The following is a 19708-nucleotide window of genomic DNA, read 5'->3' as shown; positions in this document are numbered from 1 at the left end:
AGTCCGAAGAGCAGTCAGGGTTCCCTGCCCTGTGGAAAGTCCAAGGTCCTCCCCCCTCCATCCAGGTCTAGGAAGTGAGCATCCAAACTGGCTAGGCTCCCACAAAGCCAGAACATGAAGTAGGATCAAAACCCAGTGGCATTGTCCTTGGCTTCTCATCAGCCCTCATTGTCCACCATGTTCAGAGATTCCGGTTTTATCCCATGATTTTTCAGTCCCAGGAAGTATATATGTTAATTAAGGGAGCCATTTTAGGGTTGGCAAGAGACTTGAACCTAGAGGGGCTCCCAGGTGCCCAGGGCAATGTCCCCAGTTAGTTCCTTAGGCAGCTGAGGATAAGGAACCTGAAATGGCCCTATCCTATAGCCATACTGATGAATATTTTGCATATCACCATAGAACCTTCATCTGGCGAAGGATGGAGAAAGAGACAGAGACCCACATTGGAGCACCAGAATGAGCTCCCAAGGTCCAAATGAGGAGCAGAAGGAGGGAGAACATGAGCAGGAAGTCAGGACCGCAAGGGGTGCACCCACCCACTGAGACAGTGGGGCTGATCTATTGGGAGCTCACCAAGGCCAGCTGGACTGGGACTTTAGTTCTTTTTATAACTGTCTATACTCTCTTTCCTCTCTCTCCTAAGCCTACACACATTTTAAACACACTGTGCATTGTTTAGAGGTATTTTATGTTTGAATCTGTCCTATTGTGCATCTAAAATCCTTTGCTGACATGGAGCACTTTAAAATGGTAAGCAGTGTGGTTGCAGTAGCCCTAGATTCTGGCTATGCCTCTCTTGACGTTTTAATAAGGCAGAGGTGGCTTTACCACATCTATGAGCCATGCTTACTGCCTCAGCTCAAGGGATGCAGCAGGTCTATGTTGTCTTAAGCAACTAGTAGCAGGGTACTTTCAAACTCCATTTAAGTGATCCTTAACCAGTCCTGAAAGAGCCAGCATTGTTCTTAATGCCAGTACAAAACAGTAAGCCTTCTTAAAGGAGCCACGTCTTTTCTTGTAGCCAACAAACAAAGCCTATTCAAAAAAATTCAGCTACCAAAAATCTGCATTTGACTCCCATTTTTATGGGTCAAAAGTCCTCTTTTTGAGTTTTCTTAGGCTTTATGTGGATGTACATTGTCTAACATTCGGGTACCATTTTATAGAAGGAGACTGCTTGTTTCCCAACTGATTGAACCAAATAATCACCCAAAACTATATTAATTACAGCACTGTTTGTTCAATAATTTAGGTGTCTTTCTAGTTAATTCTTACATCTTAAATTAACCCATTCATATTAATCTGTGTATCACTACAAGGTTGTGGCCTACTGGCTAGGTAAGGTTCCAACAGGCATCTTTCTCCTTCAACAGCTACCTGGATATATTCTGCTAAGCCTTTGACCCAAACAGCTTCTTTATTAACCAATATATTCACAGCCTTCAGAGAGGAATACCACATCATCCATTCATTCATTTAAAAATATAATAAATAAAATAAGCTAAAATGGAAACTATCACATCAAAGTTATATAAGACAAACCAACGGACAAGAAAGAGCCAAAGAGATGTCATGAGAATCAGAGAACAACTGAATAGTGAAGACAGAGTTGGAACAAATACTCAGAGAGTAACTATGAATGGCCATTTCACTTTCCTTTTAATATTACTTTCCTCTGGCACTGGGATATTACTTTCCCAGTCATTGTAAATGTACAACAATCTTTTGTTTTTGCAACTGCAGTTTCTTTCAGTGCTTTGGAAAATAACACATTTCAACAATGTTTGCCATTCATTTTTCACATTTATATCCACATGCATTTCTAACTAAATTGTCAGGTTTGAAACATTTTTAAATATAGTTAAGGAAAAACAATAACTACAACATCTAGGCTCCTTATTTCATACTCCTGGTAGCCATACCATTATGAAGACACATACATACATACACACAAATAGAGATAGATAGATAGATAGATAGATAGATAGATAGATAGATAGATAGACAGATGATAGATAGACTGACAGACAGATCAATAGATGGATAGACAGACAGACAGACAGATAGATAGTTATTCACACAAACTATCACATGGTCTGCTCTCTACTGCCAGCTTTCAATTCAGCATTTCTCCTCTACCACCTCTCTACTACAATAGCCTCATTGGATTATTCACTTACTCTTCAGCTTTTTAGAAACCCTCCCCTATTACCATTTCATTATATACATTTCACCCCTATAGCTCTTTATTTACTAATGTGCTGGGGCTTCATACACAGGCTTTGTCACCACAGGTTAATAGCTTGATACAGGCCATAGGAACAGTTAGATTATATGAATTAAAAATTCTGTATATATGAATTTATTTGTCTCTTTATCAATTTATTTCCGAGAATCACTTAAACTTCAACAGCAAACCACTGAACTCATTGTTCCTATTACATGCCCAGATAGAGCTTATAGCAATTTACTATCATTAAATTGATGATATGAGGCTTTGTTGAATGTTCTTTGTGTCTTCCCCATGCATGGTAACTCTGTGAGGTAATGGACAATGTCATGATACTTCACTCATTCATAAGCTAATGCCAACAATGGTCAATAAAAGTCTGTCTAGTAAAAGATATTATTGACACAAATTATAAAGTATTTATTTTAGAATGGATACATGGATGACTGTTTTAGAAAACTTATAAAATGTTATGTATATTTAAAAAAAGAAATATTTCATGTAATACCTACAACTCAGAAGCAGCCACAATTAAAAAATTCGCAAATATTACTTAATATTTCTTCATACTTCTCTCTCTCGCTCTGTCTCTCTCTCTGTCTCTCTCTGTCTCTGTCTCTCTCTCTCTCTCTTTCTCTCTCGTGTGTGTGTGTAACATGAACTGAAGAATGAGTTTTATATTTGAACTATATTGTCTTCTTTCCATTTTTCATTGTTCATTTTAAATATGGTCTTGCTGTGTAACCTTGTTTATTCTGATAGTCACTATGTATCTCTTAAACTTGTATCAATCTTCCTGTTTCAGCTTCCTCAATTCTGGTTAACAGGTTTGATTCACAATGACTAGTAAAGTACCATTTATTTAACAATCTGATGTTAGAACATTATAAGTGGTCTTAGATGCCATATACATAAACACATTTAATATCTTTTGAGTATACTAACACTTCTGAACAAATAATCAGTTTGTAAAATTTTTAGTTTTAGGAGAATAAAAAATCTATAATTACTCTTAACATTTGAATTTACTTTTACATTTATATGATTATTTCCATAATCTAGAATGAAAACAAGATATGTTAACTAGTTTAAAAATTATTTAAATCTATATGAATATAAATTGTCAGTTTCCTTGCAGCTAAAATATTTTCAATTTACTACACATAATTATCTGTTTTTTCAAAACTTTTCAAACTATACAATTTTTTCAAAGAGATAAAGAGTAAGTATGAATATAAATAATGTTTCTTTCATATAGAGTAAGCTGGAGTCCATTTTCTGTGAGCTGATTCTTAATTTTAACCCAATTAAATTAAAGAATTAAATAAATTTCAAGTCATAATTTGTCCTTTGGTTTGAAGAACATGTTATTTACCTTCCCTAGCAACTCTGCTATAGATTTGAAAACAAGGTTTTAATTGTTGTTGTATTGTTTTGTTAAAACAGAATATCTTACTATACAAGTTTAGCTGGTCTAAACTGGTTTTGTAGAATAGACTGACCTCAAACTAAGAGACTTTTCTGCATCCTCATGAGTGATGGGATTAAAGGTTTGTACCAACCACCATGTCTGTCAGAGACAAGTTATGTCATCAAACCCGAGATTAGTACTGACTATCTAACACTTCAATATTCTGATACTATTAATTGTTTCCAGATGATATGGTGACGATAATGTGCTTATTGGTTAGTAGAAAGACAATGTACAGAAAACTCACTCTGGAGAATGTGCTGGAAATTCCAAGGATACATCAGTACTACTGATGTGCCACAGAGCTATCCAGGGTACTGGATCAAAGTCCTATCTACCCCAAAAGACCAGAGTTATTTGTGTCTATAGTGCATTTTTTTAATACTGGCAAATTTCCAAACACAGCTGCCAAATCATAGCTAAATCATAACAGCATTCATTCTTGTTAACAATATCTGAGACTTGTGTACCTAACTTTTTGCCTTCCCTTTCTACTGCTTAACCCTGTAACTAGCTATTTATGCCTTATGTAGGCAGCTTGATCACCTACCTGAGACCCAAATCAAAGATGTTAATAGTGATTTCCATTTTTAATGGCAAAGAAGAACTATTTCTTCTTCCTATCTACTATTAAAGATTTAAATGGATGAGCAAATCGAATCTATAAGTAGCAGAAATAATCCCTGGAAGGTCATTGTAGTTTGAATGGAAAGTGTCCCCCACAGTGTCATGTGTTTGACTACTTGGCCAAGAGTTGAGGGTTCTGTTTTTGAAGCCTGGAAACTCTTGAAGGTAAAACTTACTGGAGGAAACTGGTAACTCAGAATGGGGCTTTGGGTATTATAGACTGGCTCCACTCTCTGTTCTCTCTTTACATCCTTAATATAGGTGAAAGGTGACTAGCACAGTCACCTGTTCCTGCCACCATGCCTTCTCTTCCTCCTGCCAAGCTTTCCCTTCCAGGATGGGCTGTATCCCTCTGGAACTGTAAATGAAAATAAACCCTTTCTCCTTGAAGTTGTTTTGCCAGGTGTTTTATCATAGAAATGAGAAAATAATTAAGACAGTGTATTTTCTTCATTTTTCTTAATTCATAACCAGCAAGCCATTTCCTCATAGATTTGAAAATATGCCATGTTATGTAACATGAAGGGCCAGGCCTGCTTGCTGGGGTTTTTGTCCCGCCCAGTTTACAACTGTTTAGCCCCATAGAAAATCACACATACGTCTCCATAAATTATAAGCTGAATGTCCCATTAGCTCTAGCCTCTCACTGGCTAACTCTTACATCTTGATAAACCTATTTTTCTGATCTATGTTAGCCATGTGGCTCAGTACCTTTTTTTGGTGGGGCAGATCACATCCTGCTGCTTCAGTGGTCTGGGCAGGAGTGAGAGGAATCAACTTCCTCCTTCCCAGAATTCTCCTGTTCTCATTACATCATTTCTACTTCCTGTGTGGTTTTCCCACCTATATATCCTGCCTGCCCAATCAGCATTTATTTAAAACATGATTGACAGAATACAGACTGTTCTCCTGCACCAATGTAATATGTTCCTGTCTATTTCCTAATAAACTTCAAACTTGTTTCTTTGACACTTTTAATAGATATTCATTGTATCATATTAACATTATTAAGTTATTTTTCTTAAATTAAATCTTAAATTGATTTCTCTTTTTCTGTCTGGATAGGAACAAGAAAAATCCTGACATTAGTGAATCCATAAATTAAAGTATAACTGAGTATCTTTCTGGTATTAAGTAGTTTAGGAGACCTATAGATTGTAAAAATCCTGGACTTTTACTCAAGTATGATACTCAGTTTTTCCTGACATGGGGCTCAAATTGTATTGGAGTATGACAAGGTTTTTGAAGTAATTGTAGAATACTTGCATTATTGATCACCATCAAATAGAAGTGAAAAATAAGAACTACATTTTCTATCAGTTATTTTGCATAAAGACCATAAGAGCTCTATGTTCATTTCTTATAAAGCTCTGAAAGGGCTGTCCTATGTAACCTGTTGTATTCAGGTTACCCTCTTAGGCAAAATCACCCTCAACCATGTCTAAGAAAAACTTATTTCCCACATTTTACATTTTTATTCTCCTTTTAGTCACATTTCAAAGTCCTGGCAATCCACATTTATTTTACACACATGTTTCAACTTAATGGATAATTTCCATGTAATGTAATTCTTTCTTATTTAAGATATTTGACTAAAATTATTATATGTGTTGAGATACTTAGTTGTTAATTGATTCTCCTATTAAGCTAACTAAGGATAAACATAATCAAGGACTCAGGTGTTGGATGCTATAGGAAGTCTTACAACCAGTAGTTACCCACACACTGGTGCGTGGCCTCTTATACTATTTATGCCAAAGTAGAACATGTATCTGGCCTCTTTACAGGCTGTGGGATTCAGTTTCTGATCTCCATTCCAGAAGAGGATTCTGATTTGTGAGTCTGCCCCTAAATAAATAACTGTCTATTTCTCAATTCTGAACTAGTGTGGAATTTCTTTTAAGCATCCTTCCTCAGATGGATTTAATTTTTTTTTTATTTTTAGAAGTAATTTGAAATGTTTTAAGATGGAGGAATATCACAGTCAAACTAGGTGGAATTCAGGGAATCCTGGGAGCTAGAGGGGTCAAGGATACCACAAGAAAATTCACATCAACTAACCTGGACTCATAGTGGCTCATAGAGAGTGAACCAACAACCAGAGAACCTGGATGGGACTGACCTAGGCACTTTACATATATGTTACAGTTGTATAGCTTGGTCCTCTTATAGAAATAGTAACAGTGGTAACAGGGTCTGTCTCTAACACTTTTACTATCTTTTTGGACCTTACTTCCCATACTGGATCACCTTATCAAGCCTTAATACATGGGGAGGTGTTTAGTTTTACTGCAACTTGATATTCATGGGAGACCTGTTCTTTCCTAAATAGATTATGGAGTAGTGGATTGGGAGATAGGGACAGAGGGGAGGTGAAGGGAGGAACTGGGAGGAGAGAAGGAAGGGGAAACTATGGCAGGACTATAAAACAACTAAATAATTGATATAGAAAAGAAAATAAACAATAAAATTGAAGATGAAAGTTGAATTTTTTTTCTGGTAAATATCTTTAGCTGTCTATCTAACCTGGCAATAACATATTTAGTATGTAAAAAATTTAAACTGAAAAGAAAAATAGGAGAGCGGGTATGTGTTTGTGTACATGTGTGTGTGTGCATATGAGTATATGCGTGTGCATGTATGTATGCATGCATGTGTGTTTGTATGCATATGAGTGTGTTTGTGTGTGTTTGTGCATGTGTGTATATGTAACATGAGGGCTTGCTTCTTGGGGTTTCTGTCCTGCCCAGTTCCCATAGCCGGCAAGTCCCAAAGAAAATCACACATAAGTTATAAACTGATTGGCCCATTAGCTCAGGCTTCTTGCTAACTCATAACTTATATCAATCCATTATCTTATCTATGTTAGCCACATGGCTTGATACCTTTCTCAGTGGGGTAGATCACATCTTGCTTAGGTGGTCTGGGCAGAACTGGGAGGAATGGGCTTCCTTTTTCCAAGAATTCTCCTGTTCTCATTGTCCTGCCTCCAACTCCTGTCTGGTTGACCCACCTATATTTCCTGCCTGGTCAATCAACATTTATTTAAAACATGATTGACAGAATACAGAAAAATACAGAAAATTCTCCTGCACCATGTATGCATATGAGCATGTGTGTGTATGAGTGTCTGTCTGTGTGTGTGTGTGTGTGTGTGTGTGTGTGTGAATGTGAGTGTGTATGTGTCTGTCTGTCTGTCTCCTTTCTTCCTACTAAATTTATTATCCTTATGTGGAAATGTTAAGAGTTTGATAAGAGCTGCTGCAGAATTTTTAAACAGAAAAAAAAAACCATTACACAGCTCCAGTATAGAAGAACCATGATTCAATATATATATATGTATATATTCTGTTTGTCCTATTCAAAAAGCCTCTTCAGACAAACATGCAGCTCCACAAATGAATATGTTCTCATTTTGGTACCTTAGATTTCTGTTGGATAAAATCTTGCCTATGAATTCACAGAAACCTTAATAGATATTGCATTTGAAGAGAAAAGTAGTGGGTGATTATTCCCCACCCTGCTGATTACCGCTACATTTCATAAGAAAGCAGAGAGTTTTCAGTATGGAGCCAAGGATGTAGCTGTGTTAGTTTGATCCTCAGCACCTCATAAAACTTGGTGACCCATGCCCTTCATTTCAGCACTCAAGACATGGAGGCAGCATGGTCAGGAGTTCAAGGGCAACACAGAGAGTTGCAGACCAGCCTACGTTGGAGACCTTGTCTTAAAAGCATAGAAGTCTTCAGTCTGAAAGCACTGCATATCTAATTATAACATGCAAGTAGCCAAAAGGGAAACCAGTGCTATTATTGATGTAAATTGTTCCCCATTTTAATTAATGAAATAAATTCATAGTTTTCTCACTTAAAAAATGTTGCTTTAAGCCTTTCAGTAACTTTGTCTGGCATGTGCTGAGTACGCCAGAGGTTTGAAGCCAAGAGCAGTAGAGCCAATCCAAACCTAGACATTTACAGACAGCTCTTGTCAACACAGTGTTTCATTTTGTTTTTCCCCAAGCATGCACCTCTAATAAGCCTTACAAACACATGCTAATTCCCATGAGGAGAATGAAAGCAACAATCCCATTCCCAGATCTTAAGGAAAGGAAAATTTTCCATTACTGCTACCCAGTGGTGACTCATAAAGTTTCTAGGAAAGTAGGTACTATGCAATATCATGTCTTTCCTTCCAACCCCTGCATATGCTCTTCTCCGAGACTCCCTATAGCCATTACCCACGCCTTATAACTGTATATTATCTTCTTTGTAGATCCTTTTGTGGACTCATTTGCTAAACACTAATCCCTCTCCTTGTATGCTAATCTAGACTTGCCTTCCAGCAAGAGTACTATTTATTTTTAATGATGGGAAGACTTCTCTCTTGAGCTTAATTATTTCCTGTGTTAGAAACTTCACTGTCTCACCCGCCAAATCAAACTCATTCCTAAGTATTTAGGTTTCACTAAGAAAAATCTACATGAGTGAGTGGATGGGAAAGGTCCAGGGCTTTCCTCCTCCCCAAACAACTTCCTTGTCTCCCACCAGGAATCTCTATGCCCCTCCTCTCTCTGCAACAATTAACCCCAGAATGACTCTGCAAAGATGCTTTGCTGTTCATTTCATTCATTTGAATGACCAAGAAAGGAAGGGAGTGAGCAGGATGAGAGTAGCAGAACTTTGCAGAAAATCACTTCTTTCTTCAAGAGAATCCTGTATAATTGCAGCCTAACTGCAGTTTCCTTAAGTGCCTCAAGATCAAGTTAGATCATTGGTTCTCTCTGTGATTCCTTGTTCTTTTGTAATAATCTATCTTTTCCAGGTGTCCCAAAAATTAATCCAGTGACATTCAGAACAGCTCATTATAGCATGCGACTCCAATATCAGCACCATCACCGCCATGCTGGCAGCATTGTCAACTCTTGGCAAAACCATAAGCTAACCACTTTTCCACTTCTCTGCCTTTATCCTGCCAAAGTTGACAGACAACGTCCTCACTACTGAGACTTTCTTATATCTGTCATATGATCAAGTTTCTGAAATTCAGAAAATAATAGTGTTTCTGGATACATCTCTAGAGACCAGAATGTGTGTGTATACACACATATACACATACATACACAGAGAGACACACATACAGACAGACAGACACACACATATATGTACACACATACACACACATACATATATATTCCAGAGTATACCATGATTCTTAATCAGAAAGTTAACATTTGCTTAAGATTGCTGTTTGAATATTCATGACTGAATATTTGGTTTTCTAGTTTACAGAACACATTTTCTGAGTGAGAGAAAAGCTTAAGTATCAGAAGACAGAGTTGAAAGTACTTCCAAAATAATAAAAGATGGCTCTACTTATATAAAAAATGAAGTAAAAAAAATAAAGGATTGGAAAGGAAACCAAGTCAGTAATAGATACAATGCCATTAATTTGTTATTTCAAATAAATACGGAGCTGGTGAGAAAATATGGAGTGCTGTTGGGTTATTGTTTCAAGCTAAAGACCCGAAAAAAATTTCCAGTGTTTCAAAAATGACAAAAGAAGTTTATAAGAAATAACATACTAGAAGATACTGACATTAGAAAAAAATTAACACTGCAGTTATCCAAATAAGGAACTCATATTTTCCTAGTATAATATTTGCCAAATAAAAGCACAAGTTTTATATGTGTGTCTTGATTGGTTATAGTATACTTTCGCAAACAGATTAAGACAGATTTTCTCCCACAGCCCAGGCTACTTCCTTTGGCTCCTTAAATTCAATGTATGTTAACTATAAGCAAGTTTTGTTATTCATTAATACATATGGGATATGCTGGGTTTTAGATCTACTATAAAAAGCATTACACATTACAAACTCAACAAGTTTTAAAAATGACATTTAAATATTTTTCAAAGAACAGCATGTAGCAACGTCACTACATTACATAAAATGTAATTTTTGATCTATCAAAATATGTTTTATTAATATTTTCTGTGCATTGCCACAAATTATGCCTTAAAGTTTTTCTTACTCTGTTACTTGGTTTAGGATATGTAGAGCTAAACCAGAGTTAATAGAATGCCCCAATTTGGAGTATCCAGTGACAAGGTCTCTTCACTTCTGTAGAAAATGTAAATCATGGTAGATACCTGGACTGTTTAAATTCATGCAGTGTCATAGCTATTAAAATTTCAACCAAAGGAAACTAAGCACATATGAAATTTAATGGATAACACTCCAACTCAAGCGAAATGGGAATGGACTAGGACTGGGAATAGGGCCAAAAAGGAATGAGAGTGGGGACCATGCTACAGTGACTCCAGGAGAAGTACTAGTTGATGTTAGAAATCTGAATGAAGCCAAGCAATATTTTCCCAAACTGTAACCCCCTCCTCTGCAAAAATGAAGGCAACTGAGTAATCCTTGTGGAACAAGGAAAGATGGAGACTCTGGGCATTAGAAATGATTTTGTTCAGAAGTGTGTTAACAGCTTCCAGAAGGATTACAACACTCTCAGGTCCATGAGGCCCTAGGATGGGTACTGATATTAAAGCAGATTATTTTTCCACCTTCTAGAAAAGTGAACGCCAGCCTTCACTCCTTTTTTTATCCACTTGTTTTGCTTCTGTCTAATAATGAAACGAATTGCATTTGCACAGTAAACAAGTAGCAAGAAGTAGATCTGCGCAATTCTAGTGTTCTCGAGTTTATTGTTGGTTATGGGTTTTAGATTGTACACTTTGTAGATTACAAGTGATCGTCAAGACATATCCACTAGTGTTAACTACTAATGCCAGCCCATTTTTGTGTGGAGTAGTTTTTTCCAGGAATCCTTTGGTATGTGTTTGGGTGATGGCTGTGGGGGTGGAAAGGAGGAGGGAATAGAAATGATGAGGAATGGATTAGACTAAAAGGGATCTTGCTACCCCAGTGACCTGGAAAACTTCATGGTAAGATTATGACTGTCAAATGCAATGCATAAATTTGGCTCAGTTATACGTTAGGACATCTTAGAATTACAAAAGCTTTACTAGCCTAAACTTCTTTAAGGTAAGACAGTAAAATAAACACCAGTATTCTTTGCTTCTAACTCATCATTAATTATAGATAGTTCGAAAACTTTGTGCAAGACTAACTTTGAATATGAGTTGTTCCTTGTGGAATGTCTGATTTAGTTATCCAAAGACTTAAATATTAAAAATAATCTCTCTCTTCTTAATAGTGTGTGTTATAAATTCATTTGTCTATTAATTGTTATCAGAAAATAACCTGAAATTTTATTACACTGAAATGTTTAAAATGCGAGTTCAGTGCTGTGTGGTATTTTCCTGCTCCTTACTTCCACAAATGGGAAATAAATAGTCTATGTTTAGGAGAAAAATAGGACAATCTTTTAGTCAAATGACCTTCAAACCACTTCTTTTAGCAAACTTGATTGTATGAAAGGAACATTTTAAAATGGCTATATAGTAGAGATAGAATCTGAAATCATTTAGTTCATCATTTCTCAGATACACATAAAATATTAAGTCAAAGAATTTCGAAGTTAAATGACCTACTTTGTTCAAACAAATCTTCCCATCAGTTGACAGGATTCTTAGCCACAGGCTCACACATTACTCCATTATTTGTTTGTTTGTTTGATAAAGGAAGTAAGCGTACAATGGGAAAGCGCTTTCTGTAAAACAACCATGATACCAAGTTAATAAAAAAGATATTTTCATAATCTTTAATAGTTGGTAGAAAAATTTATCCCAGAATGAATAGTATTTCTTCACTGTTAATAGTTTGTACTGCACTGTAGGAAACCTCTTCTCATTAGAGACAGTTGGTCCACTAAGGACAGGTACATCATGTGCTCAGAGGTAGTTGCAGAAGGGTCAGCTTAGGAGGGCGCACAACCAAAACAGGGCTGTTGTGATTGCAGTTCCAGAAAGTAGTGAACAGGTCTGCTCTAATCCAAGAACTAGTCTCGGGATTTCATTTAGCATATGTATTTCCCAGAAACACCATCAAGATTGATTCAAAAAATTCAATACTCTTGAATGTTTGGATAATTGATACTAAAATTTCACATGATCAGTATTTGGATACTTGGTACACTAGGAAATGGTAAATTGTTTATGAGCCCTGAAAATTCAGGTATTTGTTATGATTGTGTTTCCTTAATTATTTTGGCAGAGAAGTTCAATGCCTTACCTAGTTGAGGAGATTGTAAAAAACTCAGAACATAAGCCTGTTGCTGTTTCATGCTCTAAGCTTAAATACTTAGTACCTGATCCTTACATCTATAATAAAAATTATATGACTACATTGGCAATCCAAACTAAGTTTAATGTACTTTATTTTATTATAATCCAGTGTGTGTGTGTGTGTTTTAATGTACAGATTAAATAAAAAAATAGATACAATAGTGGTTTTGGAACATCTACTTTGTAAATGACAACAGAGACTTTGTTGCTCATATAGAATGCATTTGGTCTTAAATCTTAAAATGATGGCATGAGACTATATGAGTCAATAAAAAGAATCAGAAAAATATATATTATACTGTGCTACTTCCTTAAGAGCAAATATACCAAAACCATCCAATATTTTAAATATAGTTCTAACACAGGCTGCAGATTCTTTTCAGTACTGACCTGGTAAATATTTTTATGAGATGTAAATAACATAATAGTACTTCTTTTAAAAAATCAATCAATTAATTAAATTTTGTGTACATATGTCTGCATTAATGTACATTTTTAAGTTTGTGCTCATTGATCTTTGTACATAGATGCAAGAAGAGGGTTGGGAAACCCACAGAGCCAGATGACAGGTGTTCTTAGAATGCTCAGCTTGTTACATGAGTGTTGGAATCTGAACTGTGGTCCTCATGATTGTACAGAAAGGTCTCTGAACCATGAAGGCACCTCTCCAGACCTAGAAAAATATATCTTCTGGTGCTAAATATATTACTTTGTCTCACATCCACACTTCTATCATATTAGAGTCCTCATTATCCAATCACAGATATTAAACAACTTTGAAAGTACAAGGACCATCTCCACGCGGATCTACACAAGATGGCAACCCTTTGTAGTCAGAGCCACTCACCACACTCTGGTACCAGTTGTCACCTTACACATCAGTTCCTTATTCCTTGGTCTTCCCATTTCTATTTTGTCATGCACAAACACTATTTGGAGAATATCTGAGCCAGCTAGCAGGAGGAGCTGCAAAAGCAGTATTTTTTTTTCACATGAATTGAAAAAGTGCTCTCCCTGATTCTAAATAATAAAATTTTCCTTACAAAGCTGGAACAAAGCAAAACCAGGGCCAGAGGCTAAGGACATGGTTAAGTGTATAAAGTGCTTGCTAGATATGCCACAGTTCCTAAGTTCAGATTCCTAACACTCATGAAGGTACGTGTCTGTAGTCCAGCACTGGACACACTGAGACAGGTGTATCCACTGGTCATTCTTCCCATCTAATCCATGAGATCTATGTTCACTGAGAAAGATCAACCATATCTCAAAAAAAAATAGTAATAGAAGAACACTTGATGTTAATCACTGGCCACTGGCCTCTACATGCATGCTCACAGGTGTATGCATGTGATCAGAATCAGTAGTACTGGGGACCTAAACATGGGGTAGATGCAAAAGTGATACCAACAAGTGAACCGTCTGACAGATGAAAGGCTGGAAAAGAGGCACAGCCCTGAATATAGATAAAGGTACTGTGCATCTCCTGGTGAAGTGGAAGGTGACTCAGAAGGAAAAGCTGAGAGTGCAAACTTTGTAAGCATTCCTACAGTGTTTCCTTAGTGCTCCTTGACATTGAGTATAAAATGGACTATTTGAATGACGTTCTTTTTGTGTGTTTTTATGTTGTTTAACATTTAATTAGCATATATTAATTCTACAAAATAAAGGCACACATTTAAAGTACTTTGATGACTTTTGCCTTTGGTACTTTCTGATCTCCCTTCTCCAGTACTTTGCTTTCATTCCTCTCCCTAAATAATTCATTTTCTACTTGCATATCTTTCTCAAACCTCTAGATTGATTTTTAGAATGGCTGAAAGCCATGCACAATGGGCCCAGTTTCAGGAAAGAGAAGCAGCTGCTGATTACCTTGCCAGGCAAAAGAGAAACCAAATGAGCACTAGAGGCTGATCCTGATGCTCACCTGTAGTAGGGAGACCACTTGTTTCCCAGCCACCCAACAGCTCAGACTCAAAGGAATCACACAGAAACTACATTATTTAAATCACTACTTGGCCCATTAGCTCTAGCTTCTTATTGTCTAACTTTTACATATTAATTTAAACCATTTCTATTAATCTGTGTATTGCCACAAGGCTGTGGCTTACCAGATAACGTTCCCAGCATCTGTCTCTGGCTGTGGTTCCATGGTTTCTCTCAGATGCTGCCTCCTTTCTCCCAGCATTCAGTTTAGTTTTCCTGACCTAGCTCTACTCTACCCTATCACGCCAAGTCATTTTTTTTTATTAACCAATGGTATTCACAGCATATGGAAGGGAATCCCACATCACTCACTCACCAACTGGGAGCATTTAGTGGGAGCAAGGAGCCCCTGCAAGGCTGCACTTGCCAAGCCAATGGAGGTTCTTCTGTGGAAGCCGCTGTGAAGACGCTAACAACAGCTCGCAGGATTACATTCAGAATAAGAAGAAAAGCATACCACCTCTATAGATCCGGGGACCTTAGCCTGTTCATATGCTCTTTACCATAGATGTCATGACTTACAAAGTGCTGCTGCAAGATGGATAAGAAAGCAGGATTTCTTTGTCTCTTTCAAATATTTCTTATAGAAACCCAGCAGAAACAATTCCTGCCTCCTTGTAGTTGACAGCCACTCAGAAAGGACACTTCAGATTGGGGACGTACATGAAAGTGGAAATGGTTATTTGTAAAACTTCTTAACATACAGATGATGTTGGTAAGAATTTCACACTACCTCCATAGCAACAAATTATCATCAAGAATCAAAGATATCCCTGTCTTATTGAAACAGTTGTGAGATGCCCTTCTGTGCCTTGCCAGCACTACAAGACAGATCCGGATTAGCAAACTTTAGTTCTTAAGAAGAATATTTCTAAAACATTCATACTAAAAGTTTGCTCTCTGAGGAAATTAAGCTATAGGACTTTTTAAGAAATGTGTTTTCAAAAGATTTATTTTATTTTTGTTTATGTGTATGTGTGTGCCTGTGTGTCTGACAGATTAGCACAGGTACCTATGGAAGCCAGGAGAAAGCATGGGATTCTTTAGAGCTGGAGTTACAGGAGCTTATGAGCTACTAATGTGGGTGCTAGATACCAAACTCAGGTCCTCTGCAAATGTATCAAGTGCCTGAAACTGTTGAGCCATCTATCAAGGCTTTAAGAAATATTTTAAACACTGTGTATACTTTTTATAAACTAAGTAATATTTAGTCTACTTTATTCTGCTTCAGTAATTCCCTACAAAAACAAACCAAGAAATACCAGATTGAAGAAAGAATGTAAGGCAACTTAAAAAGAGAATATAGTAATAATCTATTTTTTAAGAATTTTGAAGTTAGGGAGAGAATACCAGTTTGATATCACGGGAAAAGTGTGGAATCAAGAGATCCTACACTTTTTTTAAAAAATGGGTGATGTGGAAATGTATATGAGCTAAAACTAGGGAAGGGAGAACGTGATGGCACAAATGTAAAGTGTGGGTGTACATTAACAGACGCAAAGCTGGGGCAGAGCGTAAGGCAGCTGGGGCTAGGGGAGTGGACTGAATCACATACTGTTTCTCATTAATCACTGCACGCGGGTCTGAGCAAGTAGTGCAGATGCAGTGGTTAGTGGACAGATGGTGGAACCATGATGTTTCTCATTTATCATATGCATTTCCTTTACTGTGTTGAGTAGTCATCTGATGTGTGTCAAAAGAAAGGGTTTGGTGGAGACTTTAAGGGGAAGTGTAAGGCCTTGAATTCAACAGAAAAATGTAGTATTCAAAAAGTATTAGAATGCCACTTCAAGATTTAAATTGAGTTTCATTTGAGTACTTCTTAGGCCTTTCTATAGGCAACCTTTTCTGGCTTTGCATCCTTAGTATGGAAACGGGAAAAGATGGTCTAATTGGCACCTGCCTTCATCAAATAGGCATCCCATGACTGCATTACAACAGGACAGGGAAAGAAGAGGGGGAAGCATTAAGATGTTAGTATGAGGTATTATATTTTCTCTCTGTTCTCATATGTGCATTTCTCTGAATACTAAAATCTAGATGAGATATTGGAAATAAGTAAGTTGGTACACACGGCCTTGAATCTTATTCCAGTTCAAACTTTAACTCAGGTTACTTGAGCAAAGACTTTGGTATCAAGATAAACAGCCTATAGACTTGTGCTGAATGAGTTGGAACATATATCATATAGATCAATTGTAGAATATTTTTTTAAATAGAACTGTTTGAGCAATCCAGCGTGGAAGGAAGAAGTGAGAAGAATGCCAAGAAAGATAATGCAAAAGTAATAAAAGCAGACTCAATCATGAGAGAAGAGAACAAAGTAACAAAGGCTGTGTCTAAATAATGCCAAAGCAAACACTCCTTAAGGAAAACATCCAGCCAGTCAGCTTGATCTTATGAATATAGGACCCTAGCAATTGACTTGACCAATTTTCTTTTCACCAATCAACTAAATTAAGTGGCTGTTTTCAAATCCTGTTGACATACATATACATGATGAAAGGGTTCAACAAAAAAGAAGAAAAGATGACATTGCAGATTAGTGAACAAGTAATGTCCTCTGAACTGAGATGACAGCAAATTTTCCTGGTGGATTATTTTAGATATACAACTTTTAATTTGGAATACAATATCTAAAACATAGTTTTTTAAATAATAACAAACACATTTATAACACAATGATGGAGGTAAATTTGAGATTTTAAAGTGTCACATTTTGGGGCTTTTATATTGATCCAGATACATTTATTTATAGTGTATCTCACTGGAATGAAAGTTATTATCATTGTGTTATGGTTTTTATTTGCTATTATAATAATGTTATTTGCATCACTCTCCTGGCTACTTTTTAAATATGAATGTTGGAGTCACTCTTCTTAACACTCATGATGTAACAACAATAGTCAGCAGAAGTGTATATGCATATCTATGCATTCATACATACACATACCTGTACACTTATGAATGTATTATCTATAGAAACTTCTATTTAGAAAATGCTGTGATTTGCATTACACATTTTTGTATATTTTAAGAATAGCGAATTACCTAAAAAGTCCGTTCTTCTGGGCTGTGGTGGTGCATGCCTTTAATCCCAGCACTAGGGAGGCAGAGGCAGGTGGATCTCTGTGAGTTTAAGGACAGTCTGGTATACAAGAGCTAGTTCCAGGAAAGGACAGGCTCCAAATCTCCAGAGAAACTGATCTTGAAAAACAAAACAAAACAAAACAAAACAAAAAATCCTTTCTACTAGATCATGAGGGTAGTAAGGAGAACAGAGGAAAAACACTAACCACACTACAGTATTTCAAAGAAATATTCTCTTGACTTCAACATTTACAGATAGACAAGATGTGTGTGTGTGTGTGTGTGCGCGCACGCGCGTGCTCTTTTAAAATTACATTTCTTACCTGCAACTAGAAACTCTTCAGACATTTAATATCAAGCCAGAGAGGAAGTATCCCTAAAATGTATTATTTAATAATCCCAAACTACAAAACAGGCCCAATAGAATCTTCAGAGTGAGGATGTTTATCTTCCTGAATGTTTTATTCTTAGTTCTCTTTGAGTGTGTAGTAGGAGGCTCCTCATTCATTTTCTGTCTGCTCAGATCCGAATAATCACACAGAAACTATATTGATTACAGCACTGTTTGGCTAATAGCTTATTCATATTTCTAGCTAACTCTTATATCTTAAATTAACCCATTTCTATTAATCTATAAATCACTGAAAGGTTGTGGACTACCGGTAAGGTTCTGGCTGGCAGCTGGCATCTTTATCCTTCAGCAGCTACATGGAGTATCCCTGAATCCAACTACTCTCTCTATATATTTCTTCCAGCCTGGCTATATTCTGCTCTACCATAGTCTGAAGCAGCTTCTTTATTAACCAATAGTAATAAAACATATCCACAGCATACAGAGGAAAGTCCCACATCAGAGTGATTTGCAATCATCCTTAAAACTTCATTGAATATTTCACATAAATAACTTAACAAATTACTCCCATATTTGGAACCCTGCAATAATGCCCCAGCAAGTCTCCCCTGACCTCTGTCCGCTCCCATTCTACATTGTTCAGCATCAATGTAAGGTTCAGAACATCAAATTTCTTTTTACCACCTTAAACCCTACGCTTTCATAATTTACATATGCTTATAAATTATTTTGAGCATTTTAAGCCATATTTCCCTCTCTTTTCCCCTTCTCACTCCTACTCTATCCCTATCTCTCTACCAAGTTACCATCTACTGTTGGGTCTTTTGTATGTGTGATTCACTGGGTTTAATCACAGTTGCTTCTATGAGCATGGATAGAGGCTATTTATGAGACCATGGGCAGCTTAACAATGACTATACCACTGAAGAAAATAACTTCACCTTTCCCTAAGACACTAACTGCTAATTGTTGCTCAGAGGGTGTGGACTTCCAAGGCCCTCCCTCTCCTTAATGGAGTGCTTCAGAGTCCAATCATGTGCAGAGCTTGTGCAGGTAAACACAATGGCTGTATATTGGTCATAATTGCAAGAGTTATATCATACTATAGACTCCTTCTCATCCTCCTTAGATTCTTTCTTGCATCCTCTTCCATTCGCTCTGCCTTTTCTTCCACAAGATTTTTTTTTTAATTTAGCTTATTTTAAAACTTTAGTCTGTACAATCTCTAAGTTGTGTCTTGTTTTCTGGTGTGGGGGGATTTTGGAAGAAAATATTGTTGGGAAGACATATATAACCTAGGATTAGTCATGATCTGTCTTGTTACCTACTAGTTTTATACTATTAACAGACATTTAAAGTTTCAGACAGATAAACAATGCTTTAAATCAGATGGAATACAGATATATCCAGCATTTGCTTGATTTTCTTTATTGTCTGTACTTATTATCCATAGATCACAGAACTATCACAATCTATTTCACAAACTAACCCATTAAACTTATACTGTTTTTCTACTCAGAAAAGCTAAGTAAAATTTATTAGTGAGGATTACTAAATATTTATATTATTACATATATATTTACTAAAAGAAACAGAAGTTCAGAAACATGTTATTTTAAGTAAATCTATTTGTTTATTTTTTTAGTAGATTTTGACTAAAGACACATGCACTGGGATCACCAGGATTTGTTTTGTTTTAAAT

Source organism: Microtus ochrogaster, linkage group LG9 (assembly GCF_000317375.1).
Source record: "Microtus ochrogaster isolate Prairie Vole_2 linkage group LG9, MicOch1.0, whole genome shotgun sequence".
Lineage (NCBI taxonomy): Eukaryota > Metazoa > Chordata > Mammalia > Rodentia > Cricetidae > Microtus > Microtus ochrogaster.
The sequence above is the reverse complement of the archived record's forward strand: the minus strand, read 5'-3'. Positions refer to the sequence as shown.